The 19,433-nt window shown below is 41.2% G+C and overlaps 1 protein-coding gene across 1 annotated transcript in view; it reads left to right on the forward strand.

Moving 5' to 3' along the window:
• Positions 1–19,433, forward strand: part of ARHGAP6 (Rho GTPase activating protein 6) — a 251,182-nt gene that overhangs the window by 136,222 nt on the left and 95,527 nt on the right.

Raw genomic sequence — 19,433 nt, forward strand, 5'->3', positions numbered from 1 at the left:
GTTGATTCAAACTCCCATTCTGGTTAACCCCCAAGGTTCTCCCCAGTATTTCTCTGAGGGATTCTAAGTTCGGGATCACCACTGCTCTGTGTTCTACTTTCATTGGAAGTATTTTCTCTGTTCCCTGTGGCCATTCCTTTATTAGCAATCTGGTGTCCCCTGAAAGAGGGGACAAATGCCCTTTCTCCATAGCCCCATCTCACCACCCATCTGCCACGCAAGCAACCATGAACCCAAGATGATCACAGTAGCAAAACTTGGGCTGATGATCTGAAGGACAAGGCAGGAGAGGATGTCCTACATCCCACAGAACAGCTCAGCCTCTCTCTGTATGATGGTCCTCCTTTGCTCACATCCTTCTGGCCCAATCCCTCTTTCTCTTATGAACAAATCCAAATCCCTCTCTTTCTTTCTCAGGGCCTCTGAACGTCCCTGGTAGGCACGTTGTCCCCATGTTCTCAGCAGCCTCTCCTTTGCCTAAACGACAGCAACCAAAGCTCTTCCCTCACTGAGAGGACCTCTGATCTAGCTGCTCAATCCATATGTCTTTTACTCTCCTACCATAGTAAAGCATATGGATTCTTTTTCCTGTTGTTCTAGCGTCTCATCAGTTAAAAAGCAAATCTGTAACTGCTGATGAGAGGCGGCTGCTGAGCTGTTTATGAATATTAGTTCAGTAAAGGGAATACTGAATTTATATATACTCAGACACTAGTGGTGGTATAGCCAGATCTCGTTTACTACTTAAGTAATATTTTTTTTTAATTTTAAAAGATTTTATTTATTTATTTGAGAGAAAGAGAGCAAAAGTGGGGAGCAGCAGGCAGAGGGAGAGGAAAGGTCATGGTCCCCTGAGCAGGGAGCCCAATGCGGGACTCGATCCCCAGACTCCAGGATGGTGACCTGAGCGGAAGGCAGACGCTTAACCAACTGAGCTGCCCAGGTGCCCCAGCTTAAGTAGTATTTTTAGAGTTTATACAGGTACATATATTTTTATATACATGCTTCACATTGGCTGAATTAAATTCAAGGAGAAAAAACCCATGAAAGGCAATGTAGTACTATTAAGAACTAGAGCTTAGACTTATGTGGTTCCTGACCCCAGCTTCACCACACTTGGCACACAGTAAGGGTATAAAAAATGCTAATAAATAAGATTACAAGTTGATCTTTGTGGATGAATTCGTAGGGAACAAATAACCATGGTGAAGAAAGGTGGATCTCTCAAGCACAGAGCGAGAGACAGATCGCAGAGAGGAAAGTGGAAGATGATAACAGACAAAAGGTATGAGTGAGAGTGAAGGTAGACTATGGTTCTAAAAGCCAGCTGTGTCCAGGGTTTGCATTTATTCCTGAGTATGTTAGTGGTGAGTTGTATATCAGAGGTAAGAAGGATTCCTTCCCTTTGAAGGAAATTATGAAATGGATTTTAAGAGAATTGGCATCAGCTTACTTAGAGGAGGAGGAGGTGGGGGGTGTGACACAAAGTGGCATGGGAAAGGAGAAGGGAGAGGAACAGCAATGTGGATCACATCATATTCTTTTTCAATCTTTTTTTCTGTTTTATTTAATTACGTATAATGGTGTCTAAAAAGATTCAGGACATATATTTCTTTCAAAGTCATGGTTCATCTCTACTAACAAAGTCACTGGTGAACTATTAGTAGCTTGTAGCATTACAGAATTTACCTCATTACTTTATGTCCCACTTCAAGAATGAGAGACTCATGTATTTGTCCATAAGAATCAACAGAAAGATCCCGCATTGTGGCATTAATTTCTCCGGCCCACTGGCTAGTGAGTTATTGCCATTTCACCATGGACAGTTGTTCAGGCTTTGAAGGTGAATACAATAGTAACGATGTGGTTCTTTCCGTTTATTTTCTCCCAGTGTGTGTTCTGAGTCATAGGGTATTAAAATATGGATCTCTCTGCTGAAATGTCTTCCGCTAATTTAGGTCCCACATATGCAGTTTGAAAGTTAATGTTTGGGGGGAAAAAAACCAAAATTTCAATTGAAAATCTTTTGCTGTAGGCAATTATTTCATTTATGAATACATTGAGTTTATAAAAGAAAACAGAATTTACTGGATCGGCTGCTTACTTTGTTCTGTAGAGGCTGTAACATTTCCAAAGTGTTTGTGTTCTTGTTCTTCTTGCTCTTTGATGTCAGATACTGTCTTCTCTTTTTAAAAAGAATTGCTATTTTAAAAAAATGGATCATAAGTGTAAAATATTTTTCTCTCTGGCATTATCCCTGGAACAACTGCGACAAGATGACCCGAGAAGGTGTCTTCGTTTACTTAGGCTTTCATTCCATATACGGATGCTGAATACGGAAGAACCTGAGACCATTCGTATTACTGTAGCAGACAAATACATCCTGAATTGATTATCATCTCTAGAAGCTTTTCTCCAAAATGATGAATGAATAAACACCCTTATGGATTACAGGTTCCCATTCTTGCTTAATGGGAAGAAAGAGCGTCTAAGAAAGGGTTATTAAAAAAAAAAAATCACACTTGGGACACCTTTTCGCCCAGAAACATTTGCTCTCAAGTCCTTCCTGAGACCTATAGGATCAAGCAGGACTGCAAAAGATGCAGCTCATGTGGAAGGGCCTCAGGCTGGGAAGCCTTCTACTGTTTTTTGGCACAAATCAAAACCCAGATGGTTCCCTCCCATAGTCAGAGTTGAGGGAAAGCACGGGTTAATCCTGGGCGGTGGGAATCTGACCCACCGCCATTATGTCTCCTCACGTGGGCCTCATGGGATCCATTTAATGGAAGGAGGCCATGGCAGTCAAGAGCCGAAGCAGTCTGGAGCTCTGAGAGGAAGCATGTCTTAAATGTCTTCACCTCCCGCAATGCCTGGCTTCAAACAGTAAGCTCTCAACAACAACAACGGATTTTATGGTTATTCTTTTCCTTGACTCACAACTCATCGTATTCTGCTGTGTCCATGTTGCTCATGCCAACAGCTTCTCCCCTCCTAGTTGGCTGCTTCTAATTTACAGCATGCCGGGAAAATCTGATGGCCAAGCTTGTTAGAATTTTGTGTGGACTGCAAGTGAAGAGATGCCCTAAGCGGTATTGGTGCTGGAGGCTCGCTTGTGAGAAAAGCTCAAACGTTTCAGTCTTGAGGCCTTGCTTTTTGACTGCCAGGAAGAGGTATTGTTTTGTTTTGGAGGTTTCCCCCTTTGCTTAACTTCCTGGGTTCGAGCAGTGATTGAGGCATACAGGGGACCTTCAGATAAGTCGGGTGTTAGGAGTTCCAGATGCCTTTCTTATCTCCTAGGGGAGCTCAACTCTCAAGTCTTTTTTTTTAAAGCAGGTCCAAGATTGTCCAATATTCTGGAATAATCTCAAGAGTGAGTATTCTTAAGTAGCTGGAGCCAAAGTCAGCTTTTAAATGTTTCTTCTGTGGATATTTATTTACAAGAAAATCTTGTTCTCTAGGCTGCTGTTTTAGTTTGGTTTGGTTTGGTTTGGTTTGGTTTGGTTTGGTTTTTTGCTGGAGTGGAGTTGTACCCTCTTGAGAACTCAGGTACACTGCTGCTAAGTGATTCCAGTCAACGCGGTGACTTCCCTTTGCAACCCATGGAGGTCAGATATTGTGTCTTATACGTCCTTGGAAGCTCTTCGTTATCTAGAAAAATCTCTTTTACAAGCTAGGTGCTGGATGAATGTGTTGATTAATTGAAGAAAATGTAGAGAAATTATCTGTGACACTATGAAAATGCATAAAGAAAGTCCTTGATCTATGTGGCTTTTCCATAGACAAAGAAATCTTGATATCTTGATATCTTGATTCACCAAGATGACAGATAACTCAGCATCACTGTCAAGTCTTCCAATGGACTTTCAGGCAAATGGCTTCTAATAAGAACCTTCAAAGGGAGATACTATAAAAGGTTTCCAGTCCATTATCCCAACATCCTTATTATGTTTGGCTCTGATCTGTTAGTTCAAACTATTATTTACTATGAACAAATATACTATGATAGATCCACTTGATCTTTTCTTATTTGTGACTAAGTTTGTTTGCTTAAGATAATAAAGCTTTATTATTGTTGTTGTTATTATTATTATTATTATTATTATTTTCTTGGGCTTCTAGAATCACTTCAGCCCAAGGAGTAATATGAAAAGAGTAACAACAAAAAACCCTCTCTCACTCGCATTCACATACTTCATTGATTGCAAACCATCAGTATCTATTCCAGAATACCCTGAAAATATCCATGTTTTAGGACTGGTTGTTTGAAGCTATGAAAAAAAGGAGGGATTGTTTACTGGCTAACAGCATTTAATAAGTGAGTAGACTTGGGACAGGGAGCATAAGAAAAGCAGTAACAGAAGTAAGGAAACAGAAAGAAAAAAGGCGCAAGTTAAGAAGAGGGAAATGTAGTGATATTTCGAAGTGGTGATCAAAGATGGGAACAGGCTTATTAGCAAGCCACCAGTGTCCTGAAAAGAAAAGATAAAACTTATTAATGAGGAGTGCCTGGGTGGCTCAGTGGGTTAAAGCCTCTGCCTTTGGCTCAGGTCATGATCTCAGGGTCCTGGGATCAAGCCCCGCATCAGGCTCTCTGCTTGGAGGGGAGCCTGCCTCTCTGCCTACTTGTGATCTCTCTCCCTGTCAATTAAATAAATAAAATCTTTTAAAAAAACTTATTAATGAAGCAATAGGAGATAATACAGCTACACGGAAAAGGGAGAGGGCCCTTGGTCACAAGCTCTGAACATATTCCTTAGAGGCCAAAATCGTGATGTGACTTCAGCAGCCATTATGGAGCACATGGTATATGCCTAATGCAGTCGTCAGCCTTGGTGTATAAATGTGAAGACGACAGTGGTCCAATTCTCAAGCTCCTCATGGCCTCTAGAAGATTTCTCCACTCTGAGTTGGAGGGGAGAATGCTGGGTGTGCTGTTGGAGCAAATCATCCTTCTCGCCTTCAGGAAGCTAACACACTCTATGTCTCTGTCTGTGTTTGTGGATGAGAAAGGGGTGAGGAGGGAGCAGAGGGAGAGTAGTGACACCAAAAGGCAGCAGAGGCTATGGCGAAGGCAGGCCTTCTGGAGCATTCCAGTTGTTCTTTGGGTGGGTTGGGAAGGGGCATATTAATTATAATAGGACCACTTCTGTCTTTCAGCCTGAAGTCCTTTACTTTCTGCTTCTGCATGATTGAGCATTAACTGATACAGACACACTGAGTCGGTCGGGGGAAGAGTTAGTTATAGCCAGCGCCTGCTGTTTCCATTACGAACTAACACCGAAAACAAAATGTCTGCCAGTAGGGGGCTGGCTCAAATCACCTATGGCATGTGTAATATTCAAAGTGAGAGTGTTAATGTGTATTGGCTGACACAAAAAAATGTCTGTGACACATAGTCTGGTGAAAAAAGGTTGATGCTTAAAGTTCTCTTTATCTAAAATGATTCTTCCTCCTCCTCTTCCTTCTTTTCCCTCCCTCCCCCACTCTCTCCCTTTCTCTCCATTTGAGGAGAGAGTCACCAAAATATTAACAGTCATTATCTAAGACACTCATTTCTGAAAGTCTCTGGGAAGCCAGGACTTTATTTTATTTATTCTAAATAATCCATGAATGGAGCAAATGCAGGGGAGAGACAAGAAGTTCGGGGCATAATTTCTCAATCATGTTCAGTAAGAGTGATGAGTGAGTGACAGTGCTATGTCTCCCATAGGCCCTGGGTTTATAGAATATTCATTCTCGGAGGGGGGAGGAAAAGCTGAACAGAAAATCAAAGACAAAAAAAAAAAGATTGTTTTAAAGCAATAGGCTCCCTTTTAGATCAGTAGTAGAAAATATCCTAATAATATAAGCATTCACAGAAGGAGTTCATACAAGCTTGTAATTTGAAAGATCTGTAAGCATTTGCTAAATATCTGGTGGAGCGATTTTCAATAAGGGAAATTATATGCAGATGGATCATGTGTTGTTTGGGTTATAATTGGTCACTGTCAGGAGTGAAAATGTTACATCTGTGTTAACAGAGATACCACAGTAATGTAAAAACAAGCATTCCTACTTCTGCTTGTCGGTCAAAGTACTCCAAAGTAAGCTGCACTTACCTCCTGGGGTTCAGCACACAAATGCACAGACTGGTATTTTCTGAACAAAAGCAACATGCCATGGTGGAGAGAACTTGACTTTGGCAGGACAGCCTAGGTCAGAACTGTGGCTGGGCCACTGACCCACCATGCCTGACTTTCACCAATGTTCTTGATTCTTTGGTACACTTACCTTACTGCCTGGAAAATGGGAAGACACCAGCAAGGGAAAGCTAGATGTCCTTCAATACACATTTGACTCTTCGCAATCATGATTTCCAATATCAAGAGTGGCAATTTTAGTCATCGCTCAAGGGGCAGAGGGAGCAAATTGAAAGAAACAAAGGAAATAGTTGATCACTTTAAAGGTTGGAAATGATCCTTCTCATGTATTTCCTCTGCAGAGTTTCTTCCATTCTTGGACAGAACATTCTTAGATTGTTAACAGTTTGGTGGCATACTTTCCATCTTCATCTCTTAAGGAACTGCCCACAGGGAGACAAATATAAAATGTCAGAATACGATTTTCCTACGATCTGCTCATTCTACAGAGGACAGGAAATCGGCGGCGAGACCTAAGTATCAGCGATGTGTTGTCACTGTTGGTATCCATTCCAGTCATTGTTTTAGCTAATGGCCCTTCCAACGTGCACAGAGCCCTGAGCAGCTCTCCCGCTAGCATCCTCTTCTTCATATCCCTAACTTATGTAAGATCCGGTGGTAGCAGTTAAGAATCATTTCCAAACCTCTGTTACAAAATCACATCACGAGTGGTATGTCTGCTTGGAGTATTAACTAGATTTGAAGCTGATACAATCCTGAAGAATGAAATGAATCAGGAAGAAGACCAGCAATTAATTTAATTCTACGCACATACATTTTATTATAGGGAATTTTTACTTGAAATGAAATTAGACAAATGTAATTGTCCATCACAGATATCTGTGGAGTGACTGCAAGGTTGTTCTAATTGTAGGCAATGTTTCCCCCAGTATAATGCTAACGTAGCTTTAAAATAATAATAAAATCTCCATTCTGGGGTCTTTCCTAGTGCATCGTCTTTATCATCCTCATGCTTTTAGGAGAATCATAGTCATGTGCTAAGTTTTTTTTCTCAATAGCATTTCATGTATCTCCCTACTTTCCAAATCATTAGTATAAAATATTCATCGAGTATCTGTAATATCCAAGGCATAGGGATATGTGGCCTGATAGCCATACGATGAAATGATATTAGCCATACAAAGGAATGAAGCACTGATACACGTCACAATGTGGATAAATCTTAAAAACGTGCTGAGTGAAAGAAGCCAAACACAAAGGACCGTATATCATAGGATTCCATTTTTAGGAAATGCCCAGACTGGGCAAATCCATAGAGACAGAAAGCAGATTTGTGATCGCCAGGGGCTGGGGAGAGAGGAATGGGGAGTGACTGCTAATGGGTTTGGGTTTGGGGGCAGGCAGTGATAGAAGCGTTCTGGAAGTAGTGGTGGTTAGTTGCATAACCTTGTAACTGTACCAAAAGCCACTCTGTTGTACACTTCAAAGTGGTGAATTTTATGGTGTTTGAATTATATCTCAATCTAAAAAAAAAAGACCTATCAAAAATATATACATGTCAGTCTCTACCCTCAGAAAATTCAGTCTTTATACAAAATAAAGAGAGGCACCTGAGTTGTTCAGTCAGTTAAGCATCTGACTCTTGATTTTCAGCTCAGGTCTTGATCTCAGGGTCATGAGCTCGAGCCCCACTTTGGGCTTCATGCTGGGCATGGAGTCTACTTAAAGAAAAATTAAAATAAAGAAACATGAAATACTAAACACAGTGCAACAATGAAGAATAATAGTACAAGAGTTGCCACATCATGGTACACTTATTGATGATCATGACCGTGATGGTGGAGCTTATCATTTATTGAGTGCCAACCAGTGTTCTGGCACTATACATGTTTATTTTTTTTAACTTTTTTCATTTTCTTTTCAGTGTTCCAAAAGTCATTGTTTATGCACCACACCCAGTGCTCCAAGCAATATGTGCCCTCCACAATACCCACCACCAGGTTCACCCAACCCACCACCTCCCTCCTCTCCAAAACCCTCAGGTTGTTTCTCAGAGTCCACAGTCTCTCATGGTTGGTCTCCCTCTCCGATTTCCCCCAACTCACTTCTCCTCTCCATCTCCCCATGTCCTCCATGTTATTCCTTATGCTCCACCAGTAAGAGAAACCAATTGACACTCTCTGCTTGACTTATTTCACTCAGCATAATCTCTTCCAGTCCCGGCCATGTTGATACAAAAGTTGGGTATTCATCCTTTCTGATGGAGGCATAATACTCCATAGTATATGTGAACCATATCTTCTTTATCCATTTGTCCGTTGAAGGGCATCTTGGTTCTTTCCACATTTGGGTGACTGTGGCCATTGCTGCTATGAACATTGGGGTACAGATGGCCCTTCTTTTCACTACATCTGTATCTTTGAGGTAAATATCCGGTAGTACAATTGCAGGGTCATAGGGTAGTTCTATTTTTAATTTCTTGAGGAATCTCCACACTCTTTTCCAAAGTGGCCACACCAACTTGCATTCCCACCAACAGTGTAAGAGGGTTCCCCTTTCTCTGCATCCTCTCCAACACTTTCTGTTTACTGTCTTGTTAATTTTGGCCATTCTAACTAATGTAAGGTGGTATCTCAATGTGGTTTTGATTTGAATCTCCCTGATGGCTAATGATGATGAACATTTTTTCATGTGTCTGTTAGCCATTTGTATGTCTTCTTTGGAGAAGTGTCTGTTCATGTCTTCTGCCCATTTTTTTGATGTGATTATTTGTTTTGTGTGTGTTGAGTTTGAGGAGTTCTTTATAGATCCTGGATATCAGCCCTTTGACTGTAGTGTAATTTGCAAATATCTTCTCCCATTCTATGGGTGGCCTCTTTGTTTTGTTGACTGTTTCCTTTGCTGTTGAGAAGCTTTTGATATTGATGAAGTCTGAGAAGTTCACTTTCTCTTTTGTTTCCTTTGCCTTTGGAGACATATCTTGAAAGAAGTTGCTGTGGCCCATGTTGAAGAGGTTACTGTCTAAGTTCTCCTCTAGGATTTTGATAGATTCCTGCTTCACATTGAGGTCTTTTATCCATTTTGAGTTTATCTTTGTGTATGGTGTAAGAGAATGGTCAAGTTTCATTCTTCTATACATAGTTGTCCAATTTTGCCTGCACCTTTTATTGAAGAGACTGTCTTTTTTTCCACTGAATATTTTTTCCTCCTTTGTCGAAGATTATTTGACCATAGAGTTGAGGGTCCATATCTGGGCTTCCTACTGTGTTCCACTGGTCTATGTGTCTGTTTTTGTGCCAGTACCATGCTATCTTGGTGATCACAGCTTCGTAGTAAAGCTTGAAATCAGGCAACGTGATGCCCCCAGTTTTGTTTTTCTTTTTCAACATTTCCTTAGCAATTTGGCATCTCTTCTGGTTCCATACAAATTTTAGGATTGTTCGTTCCATCTCTTTGAAAAATGCCAGTGGAATTTTGATCAGGATGGCATTGGAAGTATAGATTGCTCTAGGCAGTGTAAACATTTTAAGAATGTTTATTCTTCCGATCCATGAGCATGGAATGGTCTTCCATCTTTTTGTGTCTTCTTCAGTTTCTTTCATGAGTGTTCTATAGTTCCTTGAGTATAGATCCTTTACCTCTTTGGTTAGGTATCTTACGGTTCTTGAAGCTGTAGTAAATGGAATTGATTCTCTAATTTCCCTTTCTGTATTTTCATTGTTAGTGTATAAGAAAGCAACTGATTTCTGTACATTGATTTTGTATCCTGCCACATTACTGAATTGCTGTATGAGTTCTAGTAGTTTGGGGATAGAGGCTTTTGGGTTTTGCATATAAAGTATCATGTCATCTGCTAAGAGAGTTTGACTTCTTCTTTGCCAATTTGAATACCTTTTATTTCTCTTTGTTGTCTGATTGCTTTTGCTAGGACTTCTAGTACTATGTTGAACAACACACAGTACATATTTAAAAAATTATTGATTGTGCTCCCCGTGCAGCCATGTTCTAAATTCATCTACTACATCAGGGAGGAAAATACAGAGATCCCTGCTCACAATCCTGCAGAGAGCAACGATGAACAATAGATGTAATAAATAATGGTGCATTAGAAGGTGGAAGGGCTAAGGAAAAGGAAAAAGTTGGGCTGGCTAAGGGGGATTTGAAGTGCCGAGTGGCAGGTTTCAATAAGGCAGTTATTTATCAACAAACCCTTCGAGGAGATGAAGCATCTCCTGGGCATCCCTAAGGTCAGTACAGGCCAGTATGAAGGCATCAATATGGAGGTGCTCTTGGTATGTGGGAGAACCGGCCGGAAGCTGGTGCTCCTGGCATGCGATGAGGTTGAGGGCATGCGTAGTACGAGATGATGTCCAAGAGGTGACATCTTGCCATGCTTCTATGGGCTTAGCAATTAAATGTCCAATTTCTTACCTACAATAACTGCTGTCAGTGCTCTGGGGAGAGGCGGAACAGTGTCTGGGCTTCAGGGATACAAAGGATTTGGATGGACGTAGAGGCAGTTCCATCACAGGGCTTTGTCATTGGAAAGATCCAAAATGGAAAAATGCAGAGCATGTTTGGGTGTGCCAAAGGAGACCAGCTGGGTGGGAGCAGAGGTTTTAGATGGAAAAAGAGCAATAGAGAGGGCCCAGAAGAGAGAGGGCCCAAATGGCAGGCAAGGAGTGAGTCATGTACAATAGGCAGTGGTGAAGCTGTGAGCATTTGCTTTCCCCATCCTTGCTTTCTTGGGTTTCTAACAAAAAAGTTAATCAGGAAGCTTAGACTTGTGGCAGGAATGAGGAAGTTGAGGCACAAAGTGGTCCGATGACTGGGCCATCTTCGCACTGCAGTGAGAACCAGAGCAGAGGCGAGACCCTTGGGTTTCTGCCCTGTCCCAGTCACTCCTGACCTATTTGCTTACAGATGAATGAACTGTATTTCAGTGACCCAGATCAAACAATAACATTATGGGAACAATTGGAAATTAAGCTATTTTGGCAGTATAGAAAATCTTGAAGTCTCTCCTTTAAGACACAGGGTTGCATTTAAAAAGTGTTGCCAGAGAATATTCTCCACTCAAAACTAAAGCTGCTCAAAAATGCTCTCCAGTATTAGTTCTTGCACAGTAAGAATAGAAATTACTGCATGAAAGACCTCTCAAAAGAATTTTAATAACTTTATCGATGTAGAATTTACATACCTTGAAGTTCCCATTTAGAATGTATAATTGAGTGAGATTTAGTGTATGTTTTTTGTATCTTTAGAAAGCTTGCCACCTTCAACCGCAATTTAATTTTCATCACCTGAAATGAAATCCCATCCTCATTAGCAGTCATTTCACATTTCCCTTTCCCCAAGCCCAAGGCCACCACCAATCTATTTTCTATCTCTATGGATTGGCCTGTTCTAGACATTTTGTTTCAGTGGAATCATATAACGTGTTTGGAAAATGGGTCTCTGAGAATCTGTCCTGGAGGTTTTGTCAACATTGGCATTCTTGGCATTCGGGGCTAGGTAATCACGGTGGGGGGCCGTTCGGCATGCTGTGGGTTGTTGAGCAGTATTGCCAGCCTCTGCCCACTACGTGCCAGGAGCTCCCCCTCCCAGTTGTGATAGCCGATACTGTCTCTAGACATGGCCACATGTTCCCTAAGGGTGAAGGGGGACAAAATTGCTCCCAGTAGAGTACCACAGATCTACGGTTACCAGACAACTGAGCTGGGCATAGAGGCGGAGGATGTGGGGTTGGTACCTGGACCCAGTGCACTATTGTGGAAAGACCACTGTTTCAGGGTCCTTGAAGGGTCAAATATTGAAGCCCAAGTTCTAATGTTCTGTGATTCCTTTTAGATAATGGTGGAAAGATGAATAGGGGAAAGAAAGCACCATAGTTATTTGGATGAAATGATCGTTCAAAAAATATCCGGCAGGAAAAATCACCCATTTTTCAGATTATTTCAAAAAGATTGAAATTGTTATTTTAAAAAATAAAATAAAGCCGAAAATGCCAGCGGCCTTTTACCTTCATTATAAAGGATTGGCACCACACGTGGTGCCGGTAATTCAAAAAGCATATAAATTTAAATTTGGCATGTTCTGTGTTAGAACCATAGAGGTGTATTGTTGGTTCCCAAGGACTTTTGTTTAACTCAGCATTAAAACTGACCCCGTGAGCAAGCAAAAAGAAGCATGAGATTTGATTTATACTGTGGCCAACGAAAACAAGTGGGCAGTCACAGGTTAGTTGTATCTTACTAATCTAACCTTGTCTCAGGAATGGAGGAGAGGAAGTGTGTGGGCTTTAGAAATACGTACATTTCAGGGAAAAAAATCAGTTTATAAGCATGACCTCTTTTCTATTCAGAAATGCATGAGTGGGGGCGCCTGAGTGGCTCAGTGGGTTAAAGCCTCTGCCTTCGGCTCAGGTCATGATCCCAGGGTCGTGGGATCAAGCCCCACATCGGGCTCTCTGCTCAGTAGGGAACCTGCTTCCCTTCCTCTCTCTCTCTGCCTGCCTTCCTGCCTACTTGTGATCTCTTTCAAATAAATAAATAAAATCTAAAAAAAAAAAAAAAAGAAATACACGAGTGGAGGAGGCCCTCATCCTCCGCTAACTCATTTCTAGATGGATGAGCGAAAGGAGATCATGCCTGTGGTCCATTCCCTTTCTCAGGCTGTGCCCTCCTCAGGGTGGGGACCTTCCAGTCATTGAGGTAATAACTGACATGTTTCCTGCTCTCAATCTGAAGGGAGGGTTTGGTCGGTCTGCCTTGGTCTGTGTGACCTTGACCATCTGGGAGGTCAATACCCTGTGTATGGCACTGCCATCAGACTAGTTAGTAAACTCGAATTGTGTTTATGAGTAGGTTACCTTTCCACAGTGGCTTCTCTGTAAATACAATCACAGAATGTTCTTCTTAGCTTTTGTTTCTATTAGGGATATTATCAAGTGCCTTAAAGTCATGCTGACTTAAATTTATTTCAGAAGCCATGTTCTGAAGATGTTTTCAAGATTTTGAGTGTGCATATTTATATAGTGTTTTGTTGTTTTTTTTTTTTTTCCCTTAATCTCTTCTCTCACTCTGTCAGTTAGGTGATAGAATAGGTAAGAGTGTCCAAAAGAGCCTGGGTCTACCCGATCAGCGATAAAATTGGGTGAGAGCAAAACTTCTAGAAAAACCTATCTGTGTGGTGGTTCATCTGGAAAGATCCATTGCCACTCCGTTCTTTATAGAATTATTGTGGGGACCAAACAAAATGGTTGAAATCAAGCCCACAGAACAGCGTTTAACCAGAGGGAGCCCTTCCCAGACCAGGAGCAGGCTTCTCTCTGTGTAAGCTGAAACATCTGACATCATCACGTGGTACAGTTTCACCCAGTGATCAGTGTCCTAGCGGCCCTGCGCAGGCTGAGACCGAGGCATGTGGGGTCTGTCTGCAAAAATGCTTCTTGAAAGGCCACTTCGGACTTCTTTAATAATCTTAATTTAGAGGAAATTGAACTCAGTGCAGGCTGTACTTTAGAACCACTTGTGTAGCTTTTAAATAACACTCCTGCCTGGGTCCCATTCCACCTGGCTGCCGATTCAGCTGGTTGGAGCCAGGGCTCTGGCTCCTAGTGTGTTTTTTAATCACCCCGGGAGCTTTCAAAAGTATCATTGACGGCCAGGCACATCTCCGGATATTCTGTTTCAGTTGAATTTACGGTGAGCCGAGGTTGAGAGGCACGGGACACAGTCTATCCACCCATCGCGTACGGGTGTTAGACCTTTACTGTACTTGAAAAGTTGTGGTTTTATCCACTTTGCCCAAATCAGTGGGGCTTTTTTTGCTTTTAAGGGAACTTCCATCCTGGGCCACGGGTGGAATGAAGAACACTGAACGCAGTGACACTGGCAATTGATTATAAAGTAGTAGACTCAGACCCACCCTTTCATCATGACGGCAGACCCGCAGTGAGCATTCAACAAACGTTTGCTGGTGATGGGCAAAAATAAGCAAACAAACGAACAAATAAATACGTAAGAAGTGTTTCTTATGGTCTCTTGGTTTATTCGTGAGTATTTCATTTCAAACGGGATCTTTCACAGAATATGCATGAGGCCGGTAAAATGTGGATTCGGTGGATGGGCACATTTCATGAGCCGCCACCCATCCAAGCAGGTTACTTTGGGTGCAGGTGTTTGGATTTTTCCTTCCTCCGAATGTATGTTTTTGTTCATTTAATCAAACAAATCCAGTTGTTGTGCCGTTTTGCAGACACATTCTTGGTGTGGCCAAGAATCCTGTTTGCAGTGGCCACACCATAACTAAATTTGAATGTGGAGCAGCCCAGCAAACAAGTGCTAATTTGAATCAACTGGTAAGATTGCCGGCAACAAACCCACGTGACCTCCACCACTGGGTTCTGTTCGCTACCCTCCAGGCAGGGAACTAGGTTTATTTCGTTACCATTTCCTTCACCCATGAGAAACCCTCATCTTTACTGAATGATGAAATAATAATGATCTCAAACTTAAGGCATATTTTGTTCATCTTAACTTCCTATAGATGCTTTTTTCTGAGTACGAACATAATACATATTTGTTAATAAATTCAACAATATAGGTATTAAGCAGAATGCCAAAGTCCCTAAGAATCCCATCCTAAAGTGACAGGTACTATTAACCATTTGAGGGTATAATTTCTGGACTTTCTGTGTTTACACTAACATGTATTTCCAGTAGAAATTATAGTAGACATGTTATCATACTGTTCTGAAACTTTCTTGTTTAAGTTTATATATAGTGGACATCTTTCCAGGTTTGTAGAGAGATAGCTACTTCATTTTTTCTTAATGACGGCACAGAATTCTATTGAGTAGACCCATTTTGTAGTAAATATAGCTTGTCACCCACCGATGGACATTTAGGTTGTTAATGTTTATATAGTCACACATATATATATATAAAATGTGTATGTGTGTGTGTGTGTGTGTATATATATATATATATATATATATATAATATGCATATAGAAAGATGCACAAGCTTACAATTTAATCAGCTTCCACAAAGCAAACACACCTATGGCAGATGAGGAAGCAACATGACCAGCATCCAAGAGGCCCCCTTGACTTCCTTCCAGTTACTTCTCCCCAAGAGTAACTTCTTACTGCTTTTCCTAACACGGATTGGTTTTGCCTGATTTTATACTTTTTATTAATGGTTTCACACAGTATATTCTCTTTTGTGTCAGACTTCTTTTGCTCAAAGGGACGTCTGTGGGATGCATTCATCTTATTGTAGGCGGTCAGTTGGTTTATTTTTTCCCATTGCTGTGTGGATATACCACAATGTATCCATTCTCTTCGGGTGGGTGTTTGGGTGGTTGACAGACTTTGGCTGTTGCAAATAACACTATTGTGAACGTTCTAGCACACGTCTTGTGGTGAACATACGCATGCATTTCTACTGTTTTTCTTTGCTATTAGAGATGGTGTTGAAATGAACATCTGTGACTGTATCGTGCATATTTCGTAAGTATTTCTGTAAAATGCATTCTTAGCAATAGAATTGCTGGGTCAAATGATATGAGCAATCACATTTTAAGTCGATATGGCAGATCTGTTCTCTGAGAATATTTTGATTTTTAAGCTTGGTCTGCACCCCAAGCAATCCATTGTGGCTGTATCCCTTTGCTATTGCCATTATCTGTGACGCAGATGCTGCTGTTGTGTCTTCTGGACTACAAGGCAAAGCTAATGAAAACCAGAATCTTCTTTCCGGCCCCTCTCAGGCACTCCCTAGTGGGCTAAGGCCTCTCTCGTGTGTTAAGTGAAAGACAGAAAGTAAAATGACCTAATGTCCCAGGGTGTCAGGGCATACTGTGTGACTACCGGCTGAAATGATTGAGTAAACCCATGCTGCGAGAAGGTGCACCAAATGGACACCATGGCTCTACGTGCCCTCCACCCCAGGGTGAGAGGACCTCATGTCCTAGGCTGAGACAGAGATTTCTAACTTGGAAATGAGAATCACATATCTTACCCACAAATGGCCCATTCAAAATGCCTGGCCTTTGGGAGGTGTTAGGCTAAGGTAGTGTTTCCTAGCCTTGGAACTCTTGACAGTGTGGGATCATTCTCTGCTGTGGGGATCTGTTGTGTGCACTGTAGGATGCTCGGTGGCCCCCTCGGCCTCCTCTCACTAGATACCAGGGGGGCTCCGCCTTTCGTTTTTGATGACAGAAGATGCCTCCGGGCATTGCCCATGTTCCCTGGGAGGTAGAATCACCCCTAGCTGAGGGCTCGCTGGGCTGCTGCCTATGGGAGACTGGCTCTAAATCAGATTACATTCAGGTTTTGGCTCCATTGCTTCTTGCTGCATGACCCTGGGTGAGGTAGCTAAATTCCCTGTACCTCAGTTGGCGTATATATACTGTACAGATGTTAATAGTGATACTTTCCTTAATCGTTTCTTAATAAAGATTAAATGAGAGTCCTTGTGTGATGCATGTAGTACAGTATTTGGCATAAAATAAGCATTCGACGTTATTAGCTCTAATAGTTGAAGTCTTTATTTTTATTTGTGTTATTATTATCTAAAAGCTGAGGTGGTGGGAAAAAAGTATTCACTTTCTGGAAAAGGATGTGGATAATGTGTATTTGAAAAACATCAAAGCACCGTGGGTTCACAGCCCTTGGAACAGGCAGTGGGAAATGTGGAGAAAGCATTATTTAAGTGCTACAAAGGAAAACAACGGCATTTGGTTGTACCTCTGTTCTTTCTCAAATTAGCATTTATGGAAACCAGAATTTGTGGAAAAGGGACTTTGGCAGCAGAATTAGGCACTTTTAGGAACATGCAAAATCACTGTGGGGAAATATTGCATTCTTCTCATTAATATGAAATTAGTAAATTTTCAATAGTTTATTGAATGCTTTTATTTTAAATAATAAGATATGTTGAGTGCTAAAGTAGCCATGTTGTTTTTGATATTATTGAGTAGAGAATTTGATCTGTTATGAACTTTGTTGGGTTGCTTCTCACCTGATATCCTTTCCTCCCACCAGAGGTTTAACTTAGAACTTGAGTGCCAGAAAAATGGTGTCCCCTTCTCAGTGGTACAGAGTGGCATCCTAGACAGGTTTCCAGATGAGGAGGGTAAAGCCAAGGTTGTGTCTTTGTGTTGCCAAAGTGCCACCTTGGTGAGTCATTTCTTCCCTTTTGGTCTCAAATTCTCAGTTGAACAGGTAGGATTAGTTCAGCGGTTCCCAACTATGTTCCGAGAACTCTGAGGGATGTGAAGACATATTCTGAAAAGAAAAAAAAAGGAAACAGAGGTGAGATTATAGCAAATGTATTTAGAAGATACTCTGAGTCACAGTTCTCCCTCTGCAGAACAATTTTTCTTTAGTTATTGTTTAACATGACTATTTAAGATGAGACTAACATGAACCCCTTTCTCGTGAAAGCTAACATGAACTAACCTGATCATGGAGCAATTTAGGAAGTTTTGCCTTAAATGATTTATGAGTCCAGGGATGCCTGAATGGCTCAGTCTGTTAAGCATCTGCCTTCAGCTCAGGTCATGATCCCAGGGTCCTGAAATCAAATCCTGTATTGGGCTCCTTGCTCAGTGGGGAGCCTGCTTCTCCCTCTGCTTATGCTCTCACATGTTCTGTCTCTGTCTCTCTCTCTCTCTCTCAAATAAATAAATAAAATCTTTAAAAATAATAATAAATGATTTATGAGTCCCTTGTAGACATAGAAATTTCCTGATTCCTTCTGTATTCATTTTCTATCACTGGTATGACAAACTACCATAAACTTAGTGGCTTAGAACACCACATACCTATGATCTTACAGCTCTAGGTTAGAGATCTGATGCAGGTCTCACTGGAGTGAGATGAAGGTGACAACAGCACTGCATTCCTTCTGGAGGCTCTAGGGGAGAATCCATTTCTTTGCCTTTTCTTGCTTTTGGAAGCCACTTACATTCCTTGGCTCATGGCACCCCATCTCCATCTTTAAAGCCAGAAATGTTGCATTTCTCTGACTACTTTGCTATAGTCATCTCCCTCTCACTGTGAACTCTACTAGAAAAGGGTCTTCTGGAGCGCCTGGGTGGCTCAGTGGGTTAAAGCCTCTGTCTTCAGCTCAGGTCATGATCCCAGGGTTCTGGGATCGAGCCCCACATCAGGCTCTCTGCTCGGCGGTGAGCCTGCTTCCCCCTCTCTCTCTCTGCCTACTTGTGATCTCTGTCAAATAAATAAAAAATCTAAAAAAAAAAAAAAAAAAGAAAAGGGTCTTCTATTTTAAGGACCCATGTGTTTATATTGGGTCCACCTTGATAATCCAGGAGACTCTCTCCATCTCAGAGTCATTAACTTAACTATATCAGCAAAATCCCTTTTTCTATGTGAGGCAACATATTTCCAGGTTCCAGAAATTAGAGTGTGAACATCTTTGGAGGCCTTTTATTCTGCCGACCACTTTATCTTTTTCAGTGGCTTCTCTATTTCTCAATCGTGGAGGAGGGTGATGTGTAGTGTTCTGTAGAGCCAGAAAGAAGCTCAGGTGATTATCCTCCTCATTTATTTGCTTCCTAGCAACTCTTATGGCACAGAATGACTGTCTTGCAAGAGGTAGTAAGTTCTTCTGGCTCCCCCCACCAGGAGCAATAAAATCAAAGAACAAAAGAGCAATTAAAACAAGGCTATTGATCTAATCAGTGCAACATTTTTATTTTTAGCTTCTCTCCTGATGTAGACAAGAATATTTCCTTGAAATGAACTAGGCTCCAAACTGTAATTTGTTTTATGTGAAATTACCAGACTAGATATTAACAGTTAGTCTTTAAAATTAAAATATGAACATAAAGGGATTAAAGACTTTATTTGCTTTTTTTTTTTTTTTGGTATAGCCATTACCTGGTTAATTTCTTAAAAAAAAAAAAAAAGAAGGCTTTAAATAAAAGCTTAAAAAATGAACGCCACCACAGTGTTTAAATTTTTCAAGCTACTCATGACCCTCAGCTTGGGAAAAAAAAAGAAACTGAAGGATGTGTTTCTTCTCACTGCTGGGTAAAAGCTCTGATGGCCGGTCTGTATGGATTGGAAACACAGTATGGGTTTGCTGGAGGTTGTTGATATTTTATCTCTCACGAAAGGAATGAGGTGGAAAATGAGTTTTACACTACAAAATATTTTTAGGTCTTGGTGTTTCAACCCATGTTGCTTAAGTTTTTGTTGTTCTTTTTGTTGGGCTATTTGAGTTATCGTAGGACCCAGCAATTCCATTCCTAGGCATA

Source organism: Lontra canadensis, unplaced genomic scaffold (assembly GCF_010015895.1).
Source record: "Lontra canadensis isolate GAN:19392208 unplaced genomic scaffold, GSC_riverotter_1.0 scaffold68, whole genome shotgun sequence".
Lineage (NCBI taxonomy): Eukaryota > Metazoa > Chordata > Mammalia > Carnivora > Mustelidae > Lontra > Lontra canadensis.